We start from the raw sequence: 15671 nt of genomic DNA on the forward strand, positions 1-15671 counted from the left end.
AAAAATTAATTTGTTCAAGACAACAATAACCTTTTAACAAATTGATATTTTCTAAATTATTATTCGTTAATTTAATATTTTTTTCCTTCTTCTTTTTATTTCTACCATGCATATTTTTATTCTCTTTCTCCTATATATAAGAGTAAATTTTTAATTTATATTATATAATGTATTTTGACATATTTAAATTATCATGTAAACAATAAGTAATACTAGAAACTCAATGCTATTACTTTGGAATAACTATATTTTATACTGATTAGAGTTTTTAATTTATATTTTTACTTTGTATTTTATATTTTAATTAATTATTTTGTAAGAAATATTTAAAATTATTTTTTAAAGATAATACTAATTGCAAATTGAACATTTACTGTCCTTTTTCGTAATTTGATACATAAAAATATTTTTTGAAAAAAATTGGCCAAATACAATGAGCATGCAAAAAGCACTATTCAAATAAATTGGTCAAACACAAATATCTTGTTGAATAAAACACTTTTCAAAAGAAACAGATTTTGATAGCTTGACCAAACGGATCTATGTTACTATACAAAATCACTTTTTTTCTTTCTTAAAAGTCCGGTTAAACTTGTGCTCACATATTAATTTAAACGTTAAACATTTCATTTTATGCTCTATCTAACTATATTATTATTTGTAAAAGTTCAAACTAGCAAGCTCTTTCACACAATTCAATATATTTAACTCCCATATATTTGCTTTGGAAAGTGTTCAATCTAGAACGGTGTGGAGTGGAAATAAACTTTTTTGAGTAAATGGTGTTGATATGCTATGATTTTTTTTTTAGCTACACCGTGTATTTATAGCATACTAATGAATATAAAGTATATCTCTTGTATATTCACTCTTGAAAACTCAACCATGGCTAAGTGTTATGCATTTTTACTTTAATTTATTGATTCGTACTTCGTAGGGTTAATTTTATTTTGTTAATAAACTGTTAGGTTTTTAAGTATTAATACGGCTTAAAAGAGGGTGAATGGAAAATGGAGGGAAATGAAATTTTATGTTCTCCCTTGACAAGGGACATTGTCTCATATTGGAAGAGAAAGAGGTTTTTGATGGATATATAAGCAATTGCTCTTCTTCTGACTCTTAAAGAGTTGAGAAGAAGGCAAGCCTCGCGCCGTCGTCGTCGCTCGCTCGGCTTCGAATTTGGTCAAATGATTGATTGATTAATTTTTTGGACCAAATTTATTTGTTTAACAGAAATGTTATTAAATACCCGTTTTAATAACAGAATATTAATATTGATATTAATATTAAATCCAACGGAATATTAAACGTTTTTTCGTTATCCGTTTTCAGTTTTTCGGTTGTGTAACTGAACATTAACCTCCCTCTTCAATTCCCAATTTATTATTGCATAAATTAGCCATTTATGTTATGGTATTTATGCTATGACCGTTTTGCATAAACAATCATTCTGTAGAGTTGCACCTCTTCAGTTTTCAGCCCAACATTGGCTATAAATACAAGTCCATTCTCTCAGATTTTCCATAGGATTTTCTGAGTTCTCCTCCTTTCTTCTGCATGCTTTTAACTTCAAAGAAAGCAACAGTAAGTGTGATTTGCTACCGAACTTTGTGTTCGCTGAAACACTAGGCTTTGAAGTACCACTACACCAGTGTGTAATTCGTTCTACCTAGGAGGAAATAATCCATAACCTTGGGTACTAGAAGGGGATTAAATTACTTAAGGAAACACTGTGAATTCAGTTGGCTCGGATTAACTTTTGTTTGGTTTATATTTTCTGTTTATATATTATTCTGTCTTTTCCAGAATTAGTTTACAAATACAGTTTACTTTAACAAGCTTAAGAAATTTAACTTTTTCTGTATTTGTGTTATATTTACGGTTCTGGAGACTAAGACTAAAACCTTTATGGTTTTTCTACTCCCATTTTGGAGATTAAAGCTTTCGTGGCGATTTTTTTAAACGTTTATTAAACATTTGTTTGTGTCATTCTTTTACAGAAATGACGAATGACAACGGAAACCAAGCTGTTCCGATGGTGACTGCCAATGCGTCGACAAGCCGAACACCGGCATTGGCACCGGCGAAAAAACCCAGAATATTTTTCGGAATTGATTTCAAGCGGTGGCAGTTGAAGATGTTCTTCTACTTGACTACCTGCAGAAGTTCATTAAGGAAGATGTTCTTGTTGTGCCCGATGAAACTCCAGAGAATGAACGGTTTCTCGCGATTGAGGCATGGAAACATTCTGATTTTCTGTGCAAGAATTATATGCTTAGCTGACTGTAGGACGATCTATATAACGTCTACAGTGGCGTGGAGACGTCAAAAGAACTGTGGACTGCGCTTGAAAATAAATACAAAACTGAAGATGCCCGGTTAAAGAAATTCGTTGCCGCTAAATTTTTGGACTACAAAGTGGTAGATAGCAAGTGTTATTACCCTAGTCCAGGATTGCAAGTGATTATTCACGATCTCCTTGCTGAAGGTATAAATCGAATTAATACTGATGTTGAAAGTAGCAATTTTAGTATTTTTACTAACAAAATTTTCATTGAAGGTCTTGTCATCAATGAAGCATTCCAAGTAGCAGCGATGATTGAGAAGTTGCCTCCTTCGTGGAAGGACTTCAAAAACTACTTGAAACACAAACGCAAGGAGATGTCCCTTGAATATCTCATTGTTCGATCTAGAATCGAAGAGGACAACAAAGCTGCTGAAAAGAGAGGCCGTGGAAACTCAACAATAATGGGAGCAAACATTGTTGAGGATACTTCTCAAAATAAGAGAAAGAGGAAGCATGCTTCTGGACCGAAAAACAACCCAAGCAAGAAGCGGTTCAACGAAAATTGCTACAATTGTGGGAAAGCTGGACACAAATCTACAGATTGTCGTGCTCCAAAGAAAGACAAGAAGAAGGGTCAAGCAAACATGGTTAAAAAGCACGAAGATGTTGATGACTTGTGTGCTATGCTTTCTGAATGCAACCTGATGGGAAATCCCAAGGAATGTGGATTGATTCTAGCCACTCGACATGCTTGTGTTGTTAGGGAATTCTTTGCTACATATGCTCCCGTTGGATCCAAAGAGATGCTTTCTATGGGAAATGCTGCAACGGCCAAAATTGAAGGATGTGAGAAGATATTTCTGAAAATGACTTCTGGCAAGGTGGTGACTTTGAACAACGTCCTTCATGTTTCCGAAATTAAGAAGAATTTAGTCTCTGCTTGGCTTCTTTTTAAAAATGGTTTTAAGTGTGTTTTGTATTTGATAAGGTTGTAATAAGTAAGAACGAAATGTTTGTAGGAAGGTTACCTCACTAAGGGCCTTTTCAAGCTGAATATAATGGTTGTTGAGAATAATAATAAAATTTCAGCTTTGTCTTACTTACTTGAGTCAAATGAATTATGGCATATACGTTTGGGTCATGTCAATTATAAAACCTTAAGGAAAATAATTAACTTAGAAGTATTGCCTAAGTTTGAATGCGACAAATCAAAATGTCAAATATGCGTGGAATCTGAGTATGTTAAACATCCTTATAAGTCAGTTGAAAGGAATTCAAACTATTTAGACTTAATTCACACGGATATTTGTGACATGAAGTCAATACCATCTCGCGGTGGAAAGAAGTATTTCATAACTTTTATTGACGATAGTACTCAATATTGCTGTGTTTACTTACTTAATAGTAAAGACGAAGCAATAGACGCATTCAAGCAATACAAAAATAAAGTTGAAACGCAACTTAATAAGAAAATCAAAATGATAAGAAGTGATAGGGGTGGTGAATATGAATCTCCTTTTGAAGAAATATGTTTAGAATATGGATTTATTTATCGAACAACGGCCCCTTACACGCCCCAATCCAATGGAATTGCTGAAAGAAAGAATCGTTCATTAAAGGAGATGATGAACGCATTGTTGATAAGTTCTGGGTTGCCACAGAACTTATGGGGGGGAAGTCGTTCTTACGGCTAACCGGATACTAAATCGAGTACCCCATAGCAAAACACAATCAATTCCATATGAAAAATGGAAAGGAAGGAAGCCCAACTTGAATTATTTTAAAAGTGTGGGGGTGTTTGGCAAAAGTGCAGGTTCCTAAAACCAAAAGGGTAAAAATATAATCGAAAACCGTTGATTGTGTTTTCACATGATATGCAACTAATAGTAAAGCATATCGATTTCTGGTTCATAAATCAAAAAATCCTGACATTCATAATAATACGATTATAGAATCAGATAATGCCGAGTTCTTTGAAAAAATATATCCGTATAAAAAAGAATGTGAGTCGATTGGTGAAGGATCTAAACGACCTCGGGAAGAAACAAAAGAAAGTACATTTAATCAGGAGGATCCAAGACGTAGTAAACGTCAAAGAACGTCTACTTTATTTGGACCAGATTGTGAGACCCCATGTTTTTTTTTTCTCTTCTCTTACGTAATATACGTAATGTGGTGTGGTTATATTAGGTATATATTATTGGTTATAATATCACACTGGTCACATGTTATGTTTTGGAGTCAAGTAAGTTGCGAAATAAAGGTCGGCAAAAGTTATCGTAAATTTTTTAAATTTTGGGTCAAATGTATCAGATCATTTCTCCAAATATATAAAGTGTTATGAGACCCACAACCTATCAAATCGAAGGTCTACGAGTCTACTTCGCAACCAAAAAAACCTCACATCAATCCGACATCGAAGTAAAAAGTTATGACTGTTTTACCGCGGACTGTCCGGGCTGAAACCGGGTCGCAAACCGGGTCGGGTCAAACAAGTAGTATAAGTCGGCAAATTCGACTTTTCAGACCTAAAAACATTTCAATTTCGTCCTAACACAGTAAGAAAGCTGAAGATAAGGTTCCATGGTGTTCTTGAGTGATTAAGGTGCGTATTTAACGATTTCTACCGTTAAAGTTTGCCCCCGTGCCTAGAAACGCAATCTCTATGCTTTGCAATTGTTTCCCCCTTCTATTAGCTGTGTTTGGAGCTATTTTTGGAAGATAGAAATTTTTTATTCTTGCTGGTTCTTCAGGATTTATACTTGGTTTTCCAAGGTAATCATCTTTGGACTCTTTTATGATCGTTTTACAGAGTTCTACGGACGTTTCGTCATATGGCAAATTTGCCGATTTAAACTCAATTATGAACTGTTTATAGGTGCGTATAAGCTGCATATATATAGTGTTCTCGAATCTTAGGACGCAAGGAACAACTTTCGTGAAGGAACTACAGGCATTCAGACGTTCGTTGGAGAGGTATGTTAAGGCTAAACTCCGTCCTTCCTTTTAGCACGAATTCTGGGAAATTCCTAAGACGTCAAATGTGATATTTTACTATTCTATTGCTAGAAAGACTTTATGTGAAAGGCATCGGGATTGTATCTGAAGTATTTTCATGATGCTATTAGGTTGATATTCCACTCGTTCGGTTAAATAGGATATTCGACATCTATATATGTCATTTGTTCGGCTTTCTTAACTATATGTCTATATATATGAATTCTTATTCGTCTTTGGGTTGTGTGACTAGAAAATAAAGGCATTTAGTATTTGCGATCAGTCCTTCTCCCTTGTTAAAGTGTATCTTAAAATCTCTAAAGTGACACGTCTATTTCCAAAAATCTCAAATATAATTTTTATGTTTAAATTACTAAAGCACTTGATTTTTGAAATACTTTCTTTTACTAATTATCAATAAATCAGGTATAAGGACTAAGTGAAGTACCTTAAGCTTTTTATGAACATCTTTAGAGTTAAGTTATCTTTCTAAAAGTTGAGTTAATTTTTCAAGCTTATTCAAATAATAAAATATGAGGTTCCACGAGACAATTGTATGCGATATGAAGGTGATTATGAGATTATGAGAATAAGAGTACCAATGAGCCAAGATTGGCTAAGTTCTTGTTATGGCCTATTTTTTGCATTCAAAGTTCATATCATACATGGCATATTATGCATGGACTTCGAGTTATAATCGGATGTAAGGGGCCTATTTGCCCGAAGGACTATATGTATTGTACAGATGGCCACAGGTTGGCAATATGATACCGGTTAGCTACCGGAAGAGACCGCCATTGCTAGCATTTGGTTGGGTATGTCATGCATTTGTATCAATATATATGTATTCACGACATACGATTACACGAGCATACCATGCATATTTGATTACTATTACTATAAGGTCGGATGTCGGCCATGGAGGCTATCAGAGTTTCAGTGACAGGTGGTATCTCTATTACCGTTTTTTCATCAGCTATGTATGATTCTACTTTCTGCCTTACATACCAGTACATTTTTATTCGTACTGATGTCCCGTTGCCTGGGGACACTGCATTTTTGTTTCGTGCGTGCAGGTTCAGGTAGGGTCTTTGATCGACCCCTCCGCTAGGATTTCGGGGTTCAGCTGTGAGTTGGTAAGCTCCACCTCTTTCTGGAGCTATCATAGGATGGTTACTTTTGTTGTACAGTTTGGGTATAGTCGGGGCCTTATCCCGAAAGTGCTTATGACACTCTTAGAGACTATTGTGGACACAGTATTCTGGGTTTCTTTTTTCAGCTTTCAGTCTCCAGCCCATAGGCTTGGCATGTATATATATGTGTGTAGGCATGTATGTCTCCAATCGCGGCCTCGTCGGCCAGCTAGTACTTTATTATTTTGGCTCGTCTACCTTTGTTTATATGGCTTATTGTTATTCAGGTCATGACCTTAATAGTCCAGGCTTAGTATTTCAGATGTTGTGCTGCCCGATCTGTTGGGGCCCCCAGTTTAGTTAGCTAGTATGTCTAATGGCTAACTCGATCGAATACAGTATCGAGTGCCAGTCGTGCCTCTCCTAGTTTGGGGGCGTGACAAACTTGGTATCAGAGCAGGTCGTATCCTAGGGAGTCCACAAGCCGCGTCTAGTAGATTCTTGCTTATGGGTGTGTTGTGCACCACACTTATAATCAGGAGGCTATGAGGCATTTAGGAATAGTTACATTTCTTTCAATTAATAAATCGTGCTATAGAGCGAAGTTATAAGAACATATGAAATCTAAATAGTGCTTTGTGTTTCTTATCTAACAGGCTACCTACGCTCAGGAGATGGCACAGCGAGAGATAAGTATGGATCCGGGGGAAGGTACCAGTCGTTCCCCACCAGGTCAGAGGGATAGATTTCCCTTAGAGGCACACAGTGAGTCTCCAGTACCCCTAGTTTCAGCTACCCCAGCACTTGTTGGAGCCTAGGGAGATGTTGTACCCCCAGCCTCACCAGTTCCATTAGTACCTGAGGCAGCTAGAGACACAGGACCTCCAGCACCTGCTGTTCCCCCATCAGAGACTGGGTAGCAGGGGATGAGGGAGGCAGTTCAGTTGCTGACTAGGATGGTTTCTATTCATGAGCGACAGCTAGAGTCGGGTGCAGATGCCCGGAGAGATCGGACAGGAAGCTCGACGGTACGAGAGTTTCTTCACTTGGCCCCTCTATTATTTACAGGATCCAGTTCCACTGAGGATCCCCAGGACTTTATAGACCAAATGTATAGAGTATTGAGGGTGATGCATGCCTCCGTCACCGAGGCTATGGAGTTGGCTTATTTTCGACTATGTGATGTACCTTCCTATGGTATGAGGCATGGGAGAGATCTAGAAGACCAAATGCTCCGCCAGCAGAGTGGGAGGACTTCTCTGAGGCTTTTTTAGCTCATTATTTGCCACGGGAGGTTCGGGAGGCCCGTCTTGACCAGTTTCTTAACCTGAAGCAGGAGGATATGAGTGTGAGGGATTATAGCCATAAGTTTAATTCTTTGGCGAGGTATGCACCACATATCGTACGTACCATGAGGGCTAGAGTTCATCATTATGTGGATGGTTTGGGGGATCATCTGATTAGAGATTGTAGGGTAGCATCCCTATCGGATGATGTAGATATTTCCCGCATACAGGCTTTCGCTCAGACTACAGAGGACCTTTCCCGTCGGATTCGTGATACTCGTAGGGATAGGGAGCAGAGTAAGAGGGCTCGTACTACGGGGTCTTATAGGGAGCCACGGGGTGATTTTAGGCCCCCACTCCATCGATATCCACCTCGGTCATCAGGTAGTTTCCCACCACAGATGTAGGGCCAGCGGTTTGATCGATATATTCAGTCAGGACCGGGGCAGAGCTCAGGCCAGCCTGAGGGCCGTCGATAGGAGCGTTCCGCACAAATGAGACAACCTACTCCTCCATGTACTCAGTGCGGTAAGCTGCACACCGGGCAGTGTAGACAGGGTTCGAGTGCATGTTATCATTGTGAGCAGACAGGACATTTTATTAGTCGGTGCCCGGGGTTAGGGAGAGGTGCACCAGCTCAGCCTTCAAGATCCACAGCAGCCTCTTCGCCCTCAGTTCGTGCTCCCCGACCAGGTCCACAGTCTACTCAGGGCCGTGGTAGGGGGAGAGGTGGAAGAGACACCTCAGGTTCTAGTGGTGGCCAGAATCGCTTTTATGCACTCACAAGCCGACAGGATTTAGAGGCATCCTCAGATGTTGTCACAGGTATATTGACAATACATTCTCATGCCATTTATGCATTGATAGATCCCGACTCTACATTTTCATATATTACTCCATTTATTACCGGTAAGCTTGACATGAGATATGAGTTGTTGACACAGTCAGTTGAGGTGTCTACGCCAGTTGGCGACTCTATTGTAGCTAATCATATCTATCAAGATTGTACAGTGTTAATTAATGACCGTCCAACCTCTATTGATTTAGTTGAATTGGTTATGCTAGACTTCGATGTCATTATGGGTATGGATTGGTTGGCAGCTTCTTATGCTAATATTGATTGTCGTGCAAAGGTGGTTCGATTTCATTTTCCTGGTGAGCCTGTCCTTGAATGGAAAGGTAATGCAGCCACGCCCAAGGGTAAATTTATTTCATACCTTAGGGCTCGGAAGTTTATTGCTAAAGGCTGTATATACCATCTGGTTCATGTCAGGGATATAGATAAGGAGCCAGCGACTCTTCAGTCGGTTCCTATTGTGAATGAATTCCCGACGGTATTCCCTGACGAGCTTCCAGGAATTCCTCCGAAAGGGAAATCGATTTTGCTATAGATTTTGCTTCCTGATACGCAGCCTATATACATTCCTCCCTACATAATGGCTCTTGCAGAGCTAAGGGAATTGAAGGAACAACTGAAGGACTTGCTTGACAAGGGCTTTATAAGGCCAAGTACATCCCCATGGGGTGCTCCGGTGCTCTTTGTTCGAAAGAAAGATGGCTCCTTGCGGATGTGTATTGACTACAGGCAGTTAAACAAAGTCACTATCAAGAATAAGTATCCTCTTCCACGGATTGATGACTTGTTCGACTAGTTACAAGGTGCCAAATGCTTTTCGAAGATCGACTTGCGATCCGGTTATCATCAGCTACGAGTCAGGGATATTGATATCCCAAAAACAACATTTAGGACGAGGTATGGCCATTTTGAATCCCTTGTCATGTCTTTCGGGCTTACAACTGCCCCAGTAGCCTTTATGGATCTTATTAACCGGGTATTCAAATCATTCTTGGATGAATTTGTGATTGTGTTTATTGACGACATCCTGATATATTCACGATCGAAAGCCGAGCATGCAGACCACTTGCGAGCTGTATTGCAGACTCTCCAGGACTACAGGTGATATGCTAAATTCTCTAAATGTGAATTTTGGCTAACTTCTGTAGCTTTTCTTGGTCATGTTATTACCGGCGATGGTATCAAGGTTGATGGCCAAAAGATTGAAGCTGTGATGACTTGGCCGAGGCCCTTGAATCCGACAGAGGTTCGTAGCTTTTTAGGCTTGGCAGGATATTACCGAAGGTTTGTGGAGGGATTTTCCTCTATCTCTGCACATTGACGAAACTGACACATAAGGGAGCTAAGTTTCAGTGGACTGAGGCATGTGAACAAAGTTTCAGGAGCTAAAGAAAAGGCTTACGACGGCACCTGTCTTGACTCTTCCGGATGGCACCGAGGGTTATGTTGTATATTGTGATGCCTCGAGAATTGGCCTAGGTTGTGTTCTTATGCAGCATGGTAAGGTTATCGTGTACGCCTCCAGACAGTTGCGGAAACATGAACATAACTATCCTACGCACGATCTTGAGTTAGCCGCAGTTGTCTTCGCCCTAAAGATTTGGCGGCATTATCTATATGGGGTTCATATTGATGTTTTCACTGACCACCAGAGCCTTCAGTATTTATTTAAACAGAGGGAGCTGAACCTACGACAAAGAAGGTGGCTAGAATTACTAAAGGACTATGATGTTGATATTTCATATCATCCCGGCAAAGCCAATATTGTTGTTGATGCCCTTAGCCGGAAGTCCATGGGCAGTCTAAGCCATGTTGAAGCCGATAAGGTCAAGATGACCAAATATCTATGCCAGTTAGCTAATTTGCAGGTGCGTTTGGTAGACGCAGAGAGTGGACGCATCCTCGTTCAGAATACAACAAAATCTTCTTTTGTTACTGAAGTGAAAGAGCGACAACACGAGGATCCCGAGCTTATAAAACTGAGGGAAAGTATTCCACAGCAGCGACAACCTTTATTTGAGCTAACTGTAGATGGATTCCTTAGATACCAGGGCCGCTTATGTGTACCGACAGTCGGAGAGCTCCGCGCCAAGATTCTTTCGGAGGCCCATTATTCTAGATATGCAGTTCACCCCGGAGCGATAAAGATGTATCGGGACCTTCGACATATCTATTGGTGGAATGGAATGAAAAAAGATATCGCGGAGATGGTAGCCCAATGTCTCAACTGCCAGCAAGTTAAAGCCGAACATTAGAGGCCTGGAGGCCTAACTCAGTATATTGAACTTCCATTATGGAAATGGGACATGATAAATATGGACTTCATCACTGGTTTGCCTTGCACTCCACGGAGGTATGATTCTATTTGGGTAATTATTGATAGGCTTACAAAATCTGCTCATTTCCTGCCAGTCAGGACGACATATTCAGCCGAGGATTATGCCAAGCTTTACATTCGAGAGATTGTTCGCCTTCACGGAGTACCATTATCTATTATCTCTGATCGGGGGGCTCAATTTACAGCACATTTTGGGAAATCTTTCAGAAAGGTCTAGGCACGCAGGTAAATCTTAGCACCGCTTTTCATCAAACTGATGGACAGGCAGAGCGTACTATTCAAACAGTTGAGGATATGTTACGTGCCTGCATGCTAGATTTTAAAGGAAGTTGGGATGATCATCTACCTCTTATTGAGTTCGCTTATAATAACAGCTTCCAAGCTAGTATTCAGATGGCTCTTTACGAAGCACTATACGGGCGGAAGTGTAGGTCGCCGATCGGTTGGTTCGAGGTCGAGGAAGCAGAGTTGCTAGGTCCTAATTTAGTTCATCAAGCAATGGAAAAGGTAAAACTTATTAGAGACCGGCTGCGTACAACACAAAGTCAGCAGAAGTCGTATGCAGATGTTCGACGACGAGACTTAGAGTTTGATGTAGATGATTGGGTTTTCCTGAAAGTATCGCCTATGAAGGGCGTCATGCGATTTGGAAAGAAGGGGAAGCTCAGCCCCAGGTATATTGGACCATATAAGATTATTCGGAGGATTGGTAGGGTGACGTACGAGCTTGATTTGCCTTCAGAATTGGAAGCAGTCCATCCTGTGTTTCATGTATCTATGTTGCGGAAGTGCATTGGAGATCCTTCGCGTATTACGCCCATGGAGGATATTCACATTGCTGAAGACTTATCTTATGCAGAGGTACCAGTAGCTATTTTAGATCGGCAGGTAAGAAAGCTTCGAACTAAAGAAGTGGCTTCCGTGAAAGTGTTATGGAGAAATAACAACGTCGAGGAAATGACCTGGGAAGTTGAGGAGGAAATGAGGAAGAAGTACCCCCACCTATTTACGACTTAAGGTGAGTTGCATTTAAATAATTGGCAATTATTTCTTTACAACAATTTAATTGGATTTTGAATGACTTGAAAGTGCAATTTAAATTTCTTATTGCAAGATAGCTATACGAAGCCTAGTAGTTGGAATCTTCAGAATTTGATTTATGCTTTTCAAATGAAACAAATATATCCTCACAAATAACGTATTAGCGGAAAAAAATGAAACCAAGGAATTGACTTGACACATTCGCGGACGAATGTTCTTAAGGGGGGGAGACTGTGAGACCCCACGTTTTTTTTCTCTTCTCTTACGTAATATACGTAACGTGGTGTGGTTATATGAGGTATATATTATTGGGTATAACATCACACTGGTCACATGTTATATTTTGGAGTCAAGCAAGTTGCGAAATAAAGGTCGGCAAAAGTTATCGTAAATTTCTTTAATAAATTTTCTAAATTTTGGGTCAAATGTATCAGATCATTTCTCCCAATATATAAAGTGTTATGAGACCCAAAACCGATCGAATCGAAGGTATACGAGTCTAGTTCGCAACCAAAAAAACCTCAAATCAATCCGACATCGGAGTAAAAAGTTATGACTGTTTTACCACGGACTGTCCAGGCTAAAACCGGGTCGCAAACCGGGTCGGGTCAAACAAGTAGTATAAGTCGGCAAATTCGACTTTTCAGACCTAAAACATTTCATTTTCGTCCTAAAACAGTAAGAAAGCTGAAGAGAAGGTTCCATGGTGTTCTTGAGTGATTAGGGTGCGTTTTTAACGATTTCTACCGTTAATGTTTGCCCCCGTGCCTAGAAACGCAATCTCTGCGCTTTGCAATTGTTTCCCCCTTCTATTAGCTGTGTTTGGAGCTATTTTTGGAACATAGAAATTTTTTATTCTTGCTGGTTCTTCAGGATTTATACTTGATTTTTCAAGGTAATCATCTTGGGACTCTTTTATGATCGTTTTTACAAAGTTCTACGGACGTTTCGTCAAGTTAAGGTCATATGGCAAATTTGCCGATTTAAACTCAATTATGAACTGTTTATAGGTGCGTATAAGCTGCATATATATAGTGTTCTCGAAGCTTAGGACGTAAGGAACAACTTTCGTGAAGGAACTACAGGCATTCGGACGTTCGTTGGAGAGGTATGTTAAGGCTAAACTCTGTCCTTCCTTTTAGCACGAATTCAGGGAAATTCCTAAGACGTCAAATGTGATATTTTACTATTCTATTGCTAGAAAGACCTTCTGTGAAAGGCATTGGGATTGTAGCTGAAGTATTCTCATGATGCTATTAGATTGATATTTCACTCGTTCGGTTAAATAGGGTATTCGACATCTATATATGTCATTTGTTCGGCTTTCTTAACTATATGTCTATATATATGAATTCTAATTCGTCTTTGGGTTGTGTGACTAGAAAATAAAGGCATTTAGTATTTGCGATCAGTCCTTCTCCCTTGTTAAAGTGTATCTTAAAATCTCTAAAGTGACACGTCTATTTCCAAAAATCTCAAATATAATTTTTATGTTTAAATTACTAAAACACTTAATTTTTGAAATACTTTCTTTTACTAATTATCAATAAATCAGGTATAAGGACTAAGTGAAGTACCTTAAGATTTTTATGAACATCTTCAGAGTTAAGTTATCTTTCTAAAAGTCGAGCTAATTTTTCAAGCTTATTCAAATAATAAAATATAAGGTTCCACGAGACAATTGTATGCGATACGGAGGTGATTATGAGATTATGAGAATAAGAGTACCAATGAGCCAAGATTGGCTAAGTTCTTGTTATGGCCTATTATGTGCATTCAAAGTTCATATCATACATGGCATATTATGCATGGACTTCGAGCTATAATCGGATGTAAGGGGCCTATTTGCCCGAAAGACTATATGTATTATACAGATGGCCACAAGTTGGCAATATGATACCGGTTAGCTACCGGAAGAGACCGCCATTGCTAGCATTTGGTTGGGTATGTCATGCATTTGCATCAATATATATGTATTCACGACATACGATTACACGAGCATACCATGCATATTAGATTACTATGAGGTCGGATGTCGGCCATGGAGGCTATCATAGTTTCAGTGTCAGGTGGTATCTCTATTACCGTTTTTTTCATCAGTTATGTATGATTCTACTTTCTGCCTTACATACCAGTATATTTTTATTCGTACTGATGTCCCGTTGCCTGGGGACACTGCATTTTGTTTCGTGCTTGCAGGTCCAGGTAGGGTCTCCGATCGACCCCTCCGCTAGGATTTCGGGGTTCAGCTGTGAGTTGGTAAGCTCCACCTCTTCCTGGAGCTATCATAGGATAGTTACTTTTGTTGTATAGTTTGGGTATAGTCGGGGCCTTATCCCGATAGTGCTTATGACACTCTTAGAGGCTATTGTGGACATAGTATTCTGGGTTTCTTTTTGCAGCTTTCAGTCTCCAGCCCATAGGCTTGGCATGTATATATATGTGTGTAGGCATGTATGTCTCCAATCGCGGCCTCGTCGGCCAGCTAGTATTTTATTATTTTGGCTCGTCTACCTTTGTTTATATGGCGTATTGTTATTCAGGTCATGACCTTAATGGTCCAGGCTTAGTATTTGAGATGTTGTGCTGCCCGATCTGTTGGGGCCCCCAGTTTAGTTAGCTAGTATGTCTAATGGGTAACTCGATCGAATATAGTATCGAGTGCCAGTCGTGCCTCCCCTAGTTTGGGGCGTGACACAGATTTTGTGACTTTCTTATTGAAAAATGAGCCTCGAACATTTAAAGAAGCTATGTCTTCTTTCGGAATTATTATTTTGGAAAGAGGCAGTCAATAGTGAAATAGAATCCATATTGAACAACCATACATGGGAATTGGTTGATCTTCCTCCTGGAAATAAACCTTTGGGTTCTAAATGGATTTTTAAGAGAAAAATAAAAGATGATGGCACTGTTGATAAATTTAAGGCAAGACTTGTAGTCAAAGGGTATAGACAACGAGAAGGTCTTGACTATTTTTATACATACTCTCTAGTTTCAAAAATTACGTCCATACGGATGTTAGTAGCATTAGCTGCAGTGTATGGTCTTGAAATTCATCAAATGGGCGTTAAGATGACCTTCTTGAATGGAGATTTGGAGGAAGAAATTTACACGGAACAATCTGAAGGGTTTGTGGTTCCAGGTAAAGAAAAGAAGGTATGTAGACTTGTTAAGTCCCTTTACGGACTAAAACAAGCACCCAAACAATGGCATGCGAAATTTGACCAAACAATGTTGTCAAATAGTTTTAAGATAAATTAATGTGATAAATGTGTGTACATTAAAAATGTTCCAAATCACATAGTCATTGTTTGCTTATATGTGGACGATATGCTGATAATGAGTAATGACATTGCCAACATAAATGTTACTAAGCGTATGCTAACTAGCAAGTTTGATATGAAGGACTTGGGAGTTGCTGAGTTAATTCTGGGGATTAAGATCCATAAGACTCCTCAAGGTCTGACATTGTCACAATCTCAATATATTAAGACAGTACTGGAAAATTTCAAGCACTTAGGGTTTAAAGTTGCAAAGACTCCAATTGACGTGAATCTTGCATTAGCAAAGAACAAAGGCCAAAGCATATCGCAATTTGATTATGCTCATGTGTTGGGATGCTTAATGTACATCATGAATTGTACACGACCAAATATAGCTTGTGCTATAAGTAAATTGAGTCGATACACGAGCAATCCAGGTCAATCTTATTGGATGGCAACGAAACGAGTTT

Source organism: Nicotiana attenuata, unplaced genomic scaffold (genome assembly GCF_001879085.1).
Source record: "Nicotiana attenuata strain UT unplaced genomic scaffold, NIATTr2, whole genome shotgun sequence".
In the NCBI taxonomy this organism is placed as follows: domain Eukaryota; kingdom Viridiplantae; phylum Streptophyta; class Magnoliopsida; order Solanales; family Solanaceae; genus Nicotiana; species Nicotiana attenuata.